The following is a 12,223-nucleotide window of genomic DNA, read 5'->3' on the forward strand; positions in this document are numbered from 1 at the left end:
AGTGTAATGAAATCGGTTTGTTTCTCATGAACGTAATCATCGTGGCTATGTTTTAACTTTTAATCAGCGTTTGAAGACGCAATAATGACTATGCGAAGCAATATGTAAAACATAATAACTTATGGTTAGAAAAAGCTAAAAGTTCGTTTATTAAGAATGTAAAGTTCATATGAGATGCGGGGGTAGCTCAGTTGCGAGAGCGTCAGACTGAATATCTGAATGTCACGTGTTCGATCCACGTTCACCGCAACTTAGTTTTGATGCTTTTAAAATGTAAACCATACAATTATAAGTTAATAATTTTTAATAGATGATTTTCAACAGATGATCCATGGAAGCGTTCCGTTGTCGTCCAGCAGTTAGGATATCTGGCTTTCACCCAGGAGACTTGGGTTCAATTCCCAGCAACGGAAGCTTTCCTATCTTTGAATTTAGAGAAGATTTGTAGTGCAAAGTATGGTGTAATGTATTTGTTTAGAGGTCTCGGGTTTATGTGTGATATAGTAATAATATACATGACTTATGATGAATTACTGTTCCTACAATAGTGTCTTAATGATTATGCAATATTAATTTAATGAACTTGTAATAACGTTTCGGACGAGAATACATGACTTTTTTTTTTCAAAGGACTTGCAATAGTGACTTAATCAACTAGCAATAGTAATTTAAAAACATGGAATAATATCTTTATAAACTTGTAAATTTACTTAATGGCATTGTAATAATAGTTATTAAAAGAACCTACAATTAGGGGTGAGAATTTCAATTTATAGTTCGGGTCCTTTTTTTTTTCTTAGTTTGATTTATATTTTTTTAGTTATGAAAAGACGAAACCATTCTATTTAACATTGTAGTTTAGTTTGGTTCGGTCAATTTGAGAACATTAACATTCTCAAGTTTTTTAGTGCAATTAATTAATTAATTAATTTTTATTAATTTAAAATTTAAAATCCAATCAACATGTCAACGATGCATATTTAAAATTCCTCAATCAATAATGAGTCCGAACAACAAGACAACACTACATAATTAAAAATCCAATGTCCAAACATAACATAAAACTTAATTCAAATTACAATATACCAATCTAAGTGTATAATAGAAATAAAATATCGTGATCTAGAGAATTGAGAATTTAGTAATTATTAATTAATATATATACTCGGGTAATTTTCCAAATATAAAAACATTTAGTTATAGTTAGATACATAGATATGAAAAAAGGAAATGTCATAGTTTTTTATGCTTACATTAGACTTTATAACAATTAAAGATCAGAGGTGTTATTAAAGATGAATGGCTGTGGCTTGTGGCAACAATTGAATCATGCACAAGAGATGTTTGGTGTAGTGTAATGAAATCGGTTTGTTTCTCATGAACGTAATCATCGTGGCTATGTTTTAACTTTTAATCAGAGTTTGAAGACGCAATAATGACTATGCGAAGCAATATGTGGAACATAATAACTTATGGTTAGAAAAAGCTAAAAGTTCGTTTATTAATAATGTAAAGTTTCAATGAGATGTGGGGATAGCTCAGTTGGGAGAGCGTTAGACTGAAGATCTGAAGGTCACGTGTTCGATCCACGTTCACCGCAACTTAGTTTTGATGGTTTTAAAATGTAAACCATACAATTATAAGTTAATAATTTTCAATAGATGATTTTCAACAGATGATCCATGCAAGCGTTCCGTTGTCATCCAGCGGTTAGGATATCTGGCTTTCACCTAGGAAACCCGGGTTCAATTCCTGACAACAGAAGATTTTCAAAATCTATCAATTTAGAGAAGATTTGTAGTGCAAAGTATGGTGTAATGTATTTGTTAAGAGGTCTCGGGTTTATGTGTGATATAGTAATAATATACATGAACTATGTTGAATTACTGTACCTACAATAGTGTCTTAATGAGTATGCAATATTGATTTAATGAACTTGTAAAAACGTTTCGGACGAGAATATATGACTTTTTTATAATATCTTTATAAACTTGTAAATTTACTTAATGGCATTGTAACAATAGTAATTAAAAGAACCTACAATTAGGGGTGGGAATTTCAATTTATAGTTCGGGTTCTTTTTTTTTCTTAGAATGATTTATATTCTTTTAGTTTTGAAAAGACGAAACCATTCTATTTAACATTGTAGTTTAGTTTAGTTCGGTCAATTTGAGGACATTAACATTCTCAAGTTTTTTAGTGCAATTAATTAATTAATTAATTTTTATTAATTTAAAATTTAAAATCCAATCAACATGTCAACGATGCATATTTAAAATTCCTCAATCAATAATGAGTCCGAACAACAAGAGAACACTACATAATTCAAAATCCAATGTCCAAACATAACATAAAACTTAATTCAAATTACAATATACCAATCTAAGTGTATAATAGAAATAAAATATCGGGATCTAGAGAATTGAGAATTTAGTAATTAATAATTAATATATATACTCGGGTAATTTTCCAAATATAAAAACATTTAGTTATAGTTAGATACATAGATATGAACAAAGGAAATGTCATAGTTTTTTATGCTTACATTAGACTTTATAACAATTATAGAGGTGTTATTAAAGATAAATGGCTTTGGCTTGTGACAACAATTGAATCATGCACAAGAGATGTTTGGTGTAGTGTAATGAAATCGGTTTGTTTCTCATGAACGTAATCATCGTGGCTATGTTTTAACTTTTAATCAGAGTTTGAAGACGCAATAATGACTATGCGAAGCAATATGTAAAACATAATAACTTATGGTTAGAAAAAGCTAAAAGTTCGTTTATTAAGAATGTAAAGTTCCTATAAGATGCGGGGATAGCTCAGTTGGGAGAGCGTCAGACTGAAGATCTGAAGGTCACGTGTTCGATCCACGTTCACCGCAACTTAGTTTTGATGCTTTTAAAATTTAAGCCATACAATTATAAGTTAATAATTTTTAATAGATGATTTTCAACAGATGATCCATGGAAGTGTTCCATTGTCGTCCAGCGGTTAGGATATTTGGCTTTCACCCAGGAGACCCGGGTTCAATTCCCGGCAACGAAAGCTTTCCTATCTTTGAATTTAGAGAAGATTTGTAGTGCAAAGTATGGTGTAATGTATTTGTTTAGAGGTCTCGGGTTTATGTGTGATATAGTAATAATATACATGACCTATGATGAATTACTGTTCCTACAATAGTGTCTTAATGATCATGCAATATTAATTTAATTTAATGAACTTGTAATAACGTTTCGGACGAGAATATATGACTTTTTTTTTTTCAAAGGACTTGCAATAGTGACTTAATCAACTAGCAATAGTAATTTAAAGAACATGGAATAATATCTTTATAAACTTGTAAATTTACTTAATGGCATTGTAATAATAGTTATTAAAAGAACCTACAATTAGGGGTGGGAATTTCAATTTATAGTTCGGGTCCTTTTTTTTTTTTCTTAGTTTGATTTATATTATTTTAGTTTTGAAAAGACGAAACCATTCTATTTAACATTGTAGTGTAGTTTGGTTCGGTCAATTTGAGAACATTAACATTCTCAAGTTTTTTAGTGCAATTAATTAATTAATTAATTTTTATTAATTTAAAATTTAAAATCCAATCAACATGTCAACGATGCATATTTAAAATTCCTCAATCAATAATGAGTCCGAACAACAAGACAACACTACATAATTCAAAATCCAATGTCCAAACATAACATAAAACTTAATTCAAATTAGAATATACCAATCTAAGTGTATAATAGAAATAAAATATCGGGATCTAGAGAATTGAGAATTTAGTAATTTGTAATTAATATATATACTCGGGTAATTTTCCAAATATAAAAACATTTAGTTATAGTTAGATACATAGATATGAAAAAGGAAATGTCATAGTTTTTTATGCTTACATTAGACTTTATAACAATTAAAGATCAGAGGTGTTATTAAAGATGAATGGCTTTGGCTTGTGACAACAATTGAATCATGCACAAGAGATGTTTGGTGTAGTGTAATGAAATCGGTTTGTTTCTCATGAACGTAATCATCGTGGCTATGTTTTAACTTTTAATCAGAGTTTGAAGACGCAATAATGACTATGCGAAGCAATATGTGGAACATAATAACTTATGGTTAGAAAAAGCTAAAAGTTCGTTTATTAAGAATGTAAAGTTTCTATGAGATGCGGGGATAGTTCAGTTGGGAGAGAGTCAGGCTGAAGATCTGAAGGTCATGTGTTTGATCCACGTTCACCGCAATTTAGTTTTGATGCTTTAAAATGTAAACCATACAATTATAAGTTAATAATTTTCATTAGATGATTTTCAACAGATGATCCATGGAAGCATTTCGTTGTCGTCTAGCGGTTAGGATATCTGGCTTTCAACGAGGAGACCCGGGTTCAATTCCTGACAAGAGAAGATTTGTAGTACTAAAGTATGGTGTAATGTATTTGTTTAGAGGTCTCGGGTTTATGTGTGATATAGTAATAATATACATGACCTATGATGAATTACTGTACCTATAATAGTGTCTTAATGAGTATGCAATATTAATTTAATGAACTTGTAATAACGTTTCGAACGAGAATATTTGACCTTTTTTTTTCAAAGGACATGCATTAGTGACTTAATCAACTAGCAATAGTAATTTAAAGAACATGCAATATTATCTTTATAAACTTGTAAATTAACTTAATGGCATTGTAACAATAGTAATTAAAAGAACCTACAATTAGGGGTGGGAATTTCAATTTATAGTTCGGGTTCTTTTTTTTTTTTTTTCTCTGTTTGATTTATATTTTTTTAGTTTTGAAAAGACGAATCCATTCTATTTAACATTGTAGTTTAGTTTGGTTCGGTCAATTTGTGAACATAAACATTCTCTAGTTCTTTAGCGCCATTAATTAATTAATTATTTTTTATTAATTTAAAATTTAAAATCCAATCAACATGTCAATGATGCATATTTAAAATTCCCCAATAAATAATGAGTCCGAACAACAAGACAACACTACATAATTAAAAATCCAATATCCAAACATAACATAAAACTTAATTCAAATTACAATATACCAATCTAAGTGTATAATAGAAATAAAATATCGGGATCTAGAGAATTGAGAATTTAGTAATTTGTAATAAGTATATATACTCGGGTAATTTTCCAAATATAAAAAAATTTTGTTATAGTTAGATACATAGATATGAACAAAGGAAATGTCATAGTTTTTTATGCTTACATTAGACTTTATAACAATTATAGAGGTGTTATTAAAGGTGATTGGCTTTGGCTTGTGGCAACGATTGAATCATGCACAAGAGATGTTTGGTGTAGTGTAATGAAATCGGTTTGTTTCTCATGAACGTAATCATCGTGGCTATGTTTTAACTTATAATCAGAGTTTGAAGACGCAATAATGACTATGCGAAGCAATGTGTGGAACATAATAACTTATGGTTAGACAAAGCTAAAAGTTCGTTTATTAAGAATGTAAAGTTTTTATGAGATGCGGGGATAGCTCAGTTGGGAGAGCGGTAGACTGAAGATCTGAAGGTCACGTGTTCGATCAATGTTCACCGCAACTTAGTTTTGATGCTTTTAAAATGTAAATCATACAATTATAAGTTAATAATTTTCAATAGAAGATTTTCAACAGATGATCCATGGAAGCGTTCCGTTGTCGTCCAGCGGTTAGGATATCTGGCTTTCACCCAGGAGACCCGGGTTCAATTCCCGGCAACGGAAGCTTTCCTATCTTTGAATTTAAAGAAGATTTGTAGTGCAAAGTGTGGTATAATGTATTTGTTTAGAGGTCTCGGGTTTATGTGTGATATAGTAATAATATACATGACCTATGATGACTTACTGTACCTACAATAGTGTCTTAATGAGTATGCAATATTAATTTAATGAACTTGTAAGGACGAGAATATATGACTTTTTTTTTTTCAAAGGACTTGCAATAGTGACTTAATCAACTAGGAATTGTAATTTAAAGAACATGGAATAATATCTTTATAAACTTGTAAATTTACTTAATGGCATTGTAATAATAGTTATTAAAAGAACCTACAATTAGGGGTGGGAATTTCAATTTATAGTTCGGGTTTTTTTTTTTTTTTTTTTTCTATTTGATTTATATTTTTTTAGTTTTGAAAAGACGAAACCATTCTATTTAACATTGTAGTTTAGTTTGGTTCGGTCAATTTGAGAACATTAACATTCTCAAGTTTTTTAGTGCAATTAATTAATTAATTAATTTTTATTAATTTAAAATTTAAAATCCAATCAACACGTCAACGATGCATATTTAAAATTCCTCAATCAATAATGACTCCGAACAAAGAAACAACACTACATAATTAAAAATCCATTGTCCAAACATAACATAAAACTTAATTCCAATTACAATATACCAATCTAAGTGTATAATATAAATAAAATATCGAGATCTAGAGAATTGAGAATTTAGTAATTAGTAATTATATATATACTCGGGTAATTTTCCAAATATAAAAACATTTAGTTATAGTTAGATACATAGATATGAAGAAAGGAAATGTCATAGTTTTTTATGCTTACATTAGACTTTATAACAATTATAGAGGTGTTATTAAAGATGAATGGCTTTGGCTTGAGACAACAATTGAATCATGCACAAGAGATGTTTGGTGTAATGTAATGAAATCGGTTTGTTTCTCATGAACGTAATCATCGTGGCTATGTTTTAACTTTTAATCAGAGTTTGAAGACGCAATAATGACTATGCGAAGCAATATGTAAAACATAATAACTTATGGTTAGAAAAAGCTAAAAGTTCGTTTATTAAGAATGTAAAGTTTCTATGAGATGCGGGGATAACGCAGTTGGGAGAGCGTCAGACTGAAGATCTGAAGGTCACGTGTTCGATCCACGTTCACCGCAACTTAGTTTTGATGCTTTTAAAATGTAAACCATACAATTATAAGTTAATAATTTTCAATAGATGATTTTCAATAGATGATCCATGGAAGTGTTCCGTTGTCGTCCTGCGGTTAGGATATCTGGCTTTCACTCAGGAGACCAGGGTTCAATTCTCGACAACGGAAGATTTCCTATCTTTGAATTTAGAGAAGATTTGTGGTGCAAAGTATGGTGTAATGTATTTGTTTAGAGGTCTCGGGTTTATGTGTGATATAGTAATAATATACATGACCTATGATGAATTATTGTACCTACAACAGTGTCTTAACGAGTATGCACTATTAATTTAATGAACTTGTAATAACGTTTCGGACGAGAATATATGACTTTTTTATAATATCTTTATAAACTTGTAAATTTACTTAATCGCATTGTAACAATAGTAATTAAAAGAACCTACAATTAGGGTTGGGAATTTCAATTTATAGTTCGGGTTCTTTTTTTTTTCTTAGTTTGATTTATATTTTTTTAGTTTTGAAAAGACGAAACCATTCTATTTAACATTGTAGTTTAGTTTGGTTCGGTCAATTTGAGAACATTAACATTCTCTAGTTTTTTAGCGCAATTAATTAATAAATTAATTTTTATTAATTTAAAATTTAAAATCCAATCAACACGTCAACGATGCATATTTAAAATTCCTCCATCAATAATGAGTCCGAACAAAGAAACAACACTACATAATTAAAAATCCAATGTCCAAACATAACATAAAACTTAATTCCAATTACAATATACCAATCTAAGTGTATAATATAAATAAAATATCGGGATCTAGAGAATTGAGAATTTAGTAATTAGTAATTAATATATATACTCGGGTAATTTTCCAAATATAAAAACATTTTGTTATAGTTAGATACATAGATATGAACAAAGGAAATGTCATAGTTTTTTATGCTTACATTAGACTTTATAACAATTATAGAGGTGTTATTAAAGGTGATTGGCTTTGGCTTGTGGCAACGATTGAATCATGCACAAGAGATGTTTGGTGTAGTGTAATGAAATCGGTTTGTTTCTCATGAACGTAATCATCGTGGCTATGTTTTAACTTTTAATCAGAGTTTGAAGACGCAATAATGACTATGCGAAGCAATATGTGGAACATAATAACTTATGGTTAGAAAAAGCTAAAAGTTCGTTTATAAAGAATGTAAAGTTTCTATGAGATGCGGGGATAGTTCAGTTGGGAGAGAGTCAGGCTGAAGATCTGAAGGTCATGTGTTTGATCCACGTTCACCGCAATTTAGTTTTGATGCTTTAAAATGTAAACCATACAATTATAAGTTCATAATTTTCAATAGATAATTTTCAACAGATGATCCATGGAAGTGTTCCGTTGTCGTCCTGCGGTTAGGATATCTAGCTTTCACTTAGGAGACCAGGGTTCAATTCCCGGCAACGGAAGATTTCCTATCTTTGAATTTAGAGAAGATTTGTGGTGCAAAGTATGGTGTAATGTATTTGTTTAGAGGTCTCGGGTTTATGTGTGATATAGTAATAATATACATGACCTATGATGAATTATTGTACCTACAACAGTGTCTAAACGAGTATGCAATATTAATTTAATGAACTTGTAATAACGTTTCGGACGAGAATATATGACTTTTTTATAATATCTTTATAAACTTGTAAATTTACTTAATCGCATTGTAACAATAGTAATTAAAAGAACCTACAATTAGGGTTGGGAATTTCAATTTATAGTTCGGGTTCTTTTTTTTTTCTTAGTTTGATTTATATTTTTTTAGTTTTGAAAAGACGAAACCATTCTATTTAACATTGTAGTTTAGTTTGGTTCGGTCAATTTGAGAACATTAACATTCTCTAGTTTTTTAGCGCAATTAATTAATAAATTAATTTTTATTAATTTAAAATTTAAAATCCAATCAACACGTCAACGATGCATATTTAAAATTCCTCCATCAATAATGAGTCCGAACAAAGAAACAACACTACATAATTAAAAATCCAATGTCCAAACATAACATAAAACTTAATTCCAATTACAATATACCAATCTAAGTGTATAATATAAATAAAATATCGGGATCTAGAGAATTGAGAATTTAGTAATTAGTAATTAATATATATACTCGGGTAATTTTCCAAATATAAAAACATTTTGTTATAGTTAGATACATAGATATGAACAAAGGAAATGTCATAGTTTTTTATGCTTACATTAGACTTTATAACAATTATAGAGGTGTTATTAAAGGTGATTGGCTTTGGCTTGTGGCAACGATTGAATCATGCACAAGAGATGTTTGGTGTAGTGTAATGAAATCGGTTTGTTTCTCATGAACGTAATCATCGTGGCTATGTTTTAACTTTTAATCAGAGTTTGAAGACGCAATAATGACTATGCGAAGCAATATGTGGAACATAATAACTTATGGTTAGAAAAAGCTAAAAGTTCGTTTATTAAGATTGTAAAGTTTCTATGAGATGCGGGGATAACGCAGTTGGGAGAGCGTCAGACTGAAGATCTGAAGGTCACGTGTTCGATCCACGTTCACCGCAACTTAGTTTTGATGCTTTTAAAATGTAAACCATACAATTATAAGTTAATAATTTTCAATAGATGATTTTCAATAGATGATCCATGGAAGTGTTCCGTTGTCGTCCTGCGGTTAGGATATCTGGCTTTCACTCAGGAGACCAGGGTTCAATTCTCGACAACGGAAGATTTCCTATCTTTGAATTTAGAGAAGATTTGTGGTGCAAAGTATGGTGTAATGTATTTGTTTAGAGGTCTCGGGTTTATGTGTGATATAGTAATAATATACATGACCTATGATGAATTATTGTACCTACAACAGTGTCTTAACGAGTATGCACTATTAATTTAATGAACTTGTAATAACGTTTCGGACGAGAATATATGACTTTTTTATAATATCTTTATAAACTTGTAAATTTACTTAATCGCATTGTAACAATAGTAATTAAAAGAACCTACAATTAGGGTTGGGAATTTCAATTTATAGTTCGGGTTCTTTTTTTTTTCTTAGTTTGATTTATATTTTTTTAGTTTTGAAAAGACGAAACCATTCTATTTAACATTGTAGTTTAGTTTGGTTCGGTCAATTTGAGAACATTAACATTCTCTAGTTTTTTAGCGCAATTAATTAATAAATTAATTTTTATTAATTTAAAATTTAAAATCCAATCAACACGTCAACGATGCATATTTAAAATTCCTCCATCAATAATGAGTCCGAACAAAGAAACAACACTACATAATTAAAAATCCAATGTCCAAACATAACATAAAACTTAATTCCAATTACAATATACCAATCTAAGTGTATAATATAAATAAAATATCGGGATCTAGAGAATTGAGAATTTAGTAATTAGTAATTAATATATATACTCGGGTAATTTTCCAAATATAAAAACATTTTGTTATAGTTAGATACATAGATATGAACAAAGGAAATGTCATAGTTTTTTATGCTTACATTAGACTTTATAACAATTATAGAGGTGTTATTAAAGGTGATTGGCTTTGGCTTGTGGCAACGATTGAATCATGCACAAGAGATGTTTGGTGTAGTGTAATGAAATCGGTTTGTTTCTCATGAACGTAATCATCGTGGCTATGTTTTAACTTTTAATCAGAGTTTGAAGACGCAATAATGACTATGCGAAGCAATATGTGGAACATAATAACTTATGGTTAGAAAAAGCTAAAAGTTCGTTTATTAAGATTGTAAAGTTTCTATGAGATGCGGGGATAGTTCAGTTGGGAGAGAGTCAGGCTGAAGATCTGAAGGTCATGTGTTTGATCCACGTTCACCGCAATTTAGTTTTGATGCTTTAAAATGTAAACCATACAATTATAAGTTCATAATTTTCAATAGATAATTTTCAACAGATGATCCATGGAAGAGTTCCGTTGTCGTCCAGCGGTTAGGATATCTGGCTTTCACCCAGGAGACCCGGGTTCAATTCCCGGCAATGGAAGATTTACTATCTTTGAATTTGGAGAAGATTTGTAGTGCAAAGTATGGTGTAATGTATTTGTTTAGAGGTCTCGGGTTTATGTGTGATATAGTAATAATATACATGACGTATGATGACTTACTGTACCTACAATAGTGTGGAGTATGCAATATTAATTTAATGGACTGTGAGATAGCAATAATATACATGACCTATGATGACTTACTGTACCTACAATATTGTCTTAGTGAGTATGCAATATTAATTTAATGAACTTGTAATAACGTTTCGGACGAGAATATATGACTTTTTTTTTTTTCAAAGGACTTGCAATAGTGACTTAATCCACTAGCAATAGTAATTTAAAGAACATGGAATAATATCTATATAAACTTGTAAATTTACTTAATGGCATTGTAATAATAGTAATTAAAATAACCTACAATTAGGGGTGGGAATTTAAATTTATAGTTCGGGTTCTTTTTTTTTTTTTTTTTTTCTATGTTTCATTTATATTTTTTTAGTTTTGAAAAGACGAAACCATTCTATTTAACATTGTAGTTTAGTTTGGTTCGGTCAATTTGAGAACATTAACATTCTCTAGTTTTTTAGCGCAATTAATTAATTAATTTTTATTAATTTAAAATTTAAAATCCAATCAACACGTCAACGATGCATATTTAAAATTCCTCAATCAATAATGAGTCCGAACAAAGAAACAACACTACATAATTAAAAATCCAATGTCCAAACATAACATAAAACTTAATTCCAATTACAATATACCAATCTAAGTGTACAATATATAAATAAAATATCGGGATCTAGAGAATTGAGAATTTAGTAATTAGTAATTAATATATATACTCGGGTAATTTTCCAAATATAAAAGCATTTTGTTATAGTAAGATACATAGATATGAACAAAGGAAATGTCATAGTTTTTTATGCTTACATTAGATTTTTTAACAATTAAAGATCAGAGGTGTTATTAAAGATGAATGGCTTTGGCTTGTGACAACAATTGAATCATGCACAAGAGATGTTTGGTGTAGTGTAATGAAATCGGTTTGTTTCTCATGAACGTAATCATCGTGGCTATGTTTTAACTTTTAATCAAGAGTTTGAAGGCGCAATAATGACTATGCGAAGCAATATGTAAAACATAATAACTTATGGTTAGAAAAAGCTAAAAGTTCGTTTATTAAGAATGTTAAGTTTTTATGAGATGCGGGGATAGCTCAGTTGGGAGAGCGTCAGACTGAAGATCTGAAGGTCATGTGTTCGATCCACGTTCACCGCAACTTAG

General features: G+C 29.7%; 9 non-coding genes across 9 annotated transcripts; all 9 read left to right on the plus strand.

Annotated features, from left to right (window-relative positions):
* Window positions 1–341: 341 nt before the first annotated feature.
* Window positions 342–413, plus strand: TRNAE-UUC. The gene has a single exon. It is a non-coding gene; the product is annotated as a tRNA-Glu (tRNA).
* A 1,114-nt stretch (window positions 414–1,527) lies between these two features.
* On the plus strand, window positions 1,528–1,600 carry TRNAF-GAA. The gene has a single exon. It is a non-coding gene; the product is annotated as a tRNA-Phe (tRNA).
* Window positions 1,601–2,814: 1,214 nt separating this feature from the next.
* Window positions 2,815–2,887, plus strand: TRNAF-GAA. Its single transcript has one exon. It is a non-coding gene; the product is annotated as a tRNA-Phe (tRNA).
* A 92-nt stretch (window positions 2,888–2,979) lies between these two features.
* On the plus strand, window positions 2,980–3,051 carry TRNAE-UUC. The gene has a single exon. It is a non-coding gene; the product is annotated as a tRNA-Glu (tRNA).
* Window positions 3,052–5,664: 2,613 nt separating this feature from the next.
* On the plus strand, window positions 5,665–5,736 carry TRNAE-UUC. Its single transcript has one exon. It is a non-coding gene; the product is annotated as a tRNA-Glu (tRNA).
* Window positions 5,737–6,842: 1,106 nt separating this feature from the next.
* Window positions 6,843–6,915, plus strand: TRNAF-GAA. The gene has a single exon. It is a non-coding gene; the product is annotated as a tRNA-Phe (tRNA).
* Window positions 6,916–9,413: 2,498 nt separating this feature from the next.
* TRNAF-GAA lies at window positions 9,414–9,486 on the plus strand. Its single transcript has one exon. It is a non-coding gene; the product is annotated as a tRNA-Phe (tRNA).
* A 1,377-nt stretch (window positions 9,487–10,863) lies between these two features.
* Window positions 10,864–10,935, plus strand: TRNAE-UUC. Its single transcript has one exon. It is a non-coding gene; the product is annotated as a tRNA-Glu (tRNA).
* Window positions 10,936–12,144: 1,209 nt separating this feature from the next.
* TRNAF-GAA lies at window positions 12,145–12,217 on the plus strand. Its single transcript has one exon. It is a non-coding gene; the product is annotated as a tRNA-Phe (tRNA).
* The last annotated feature ends 6 nt before the right edge of the window (window positions 12,218–12,223 follow it).

Source organism: Ipomoea nil, unplaced genomic scaffold (assembly GCF_001879475.1).
Source record: "Ipomoea nil cultivar Tokyo-kokei standard unplaced genomic scaffold, Asagao_1.1 scaffold2144, whole genome shotgun sequence".
Taxonomy (NCBI): Eukaryota; Viridiplantae; Streptophyta; class Magnoliopsida; order Solanales; family Convolvulaceae; genus Ipomoea; species Ipomoea nil.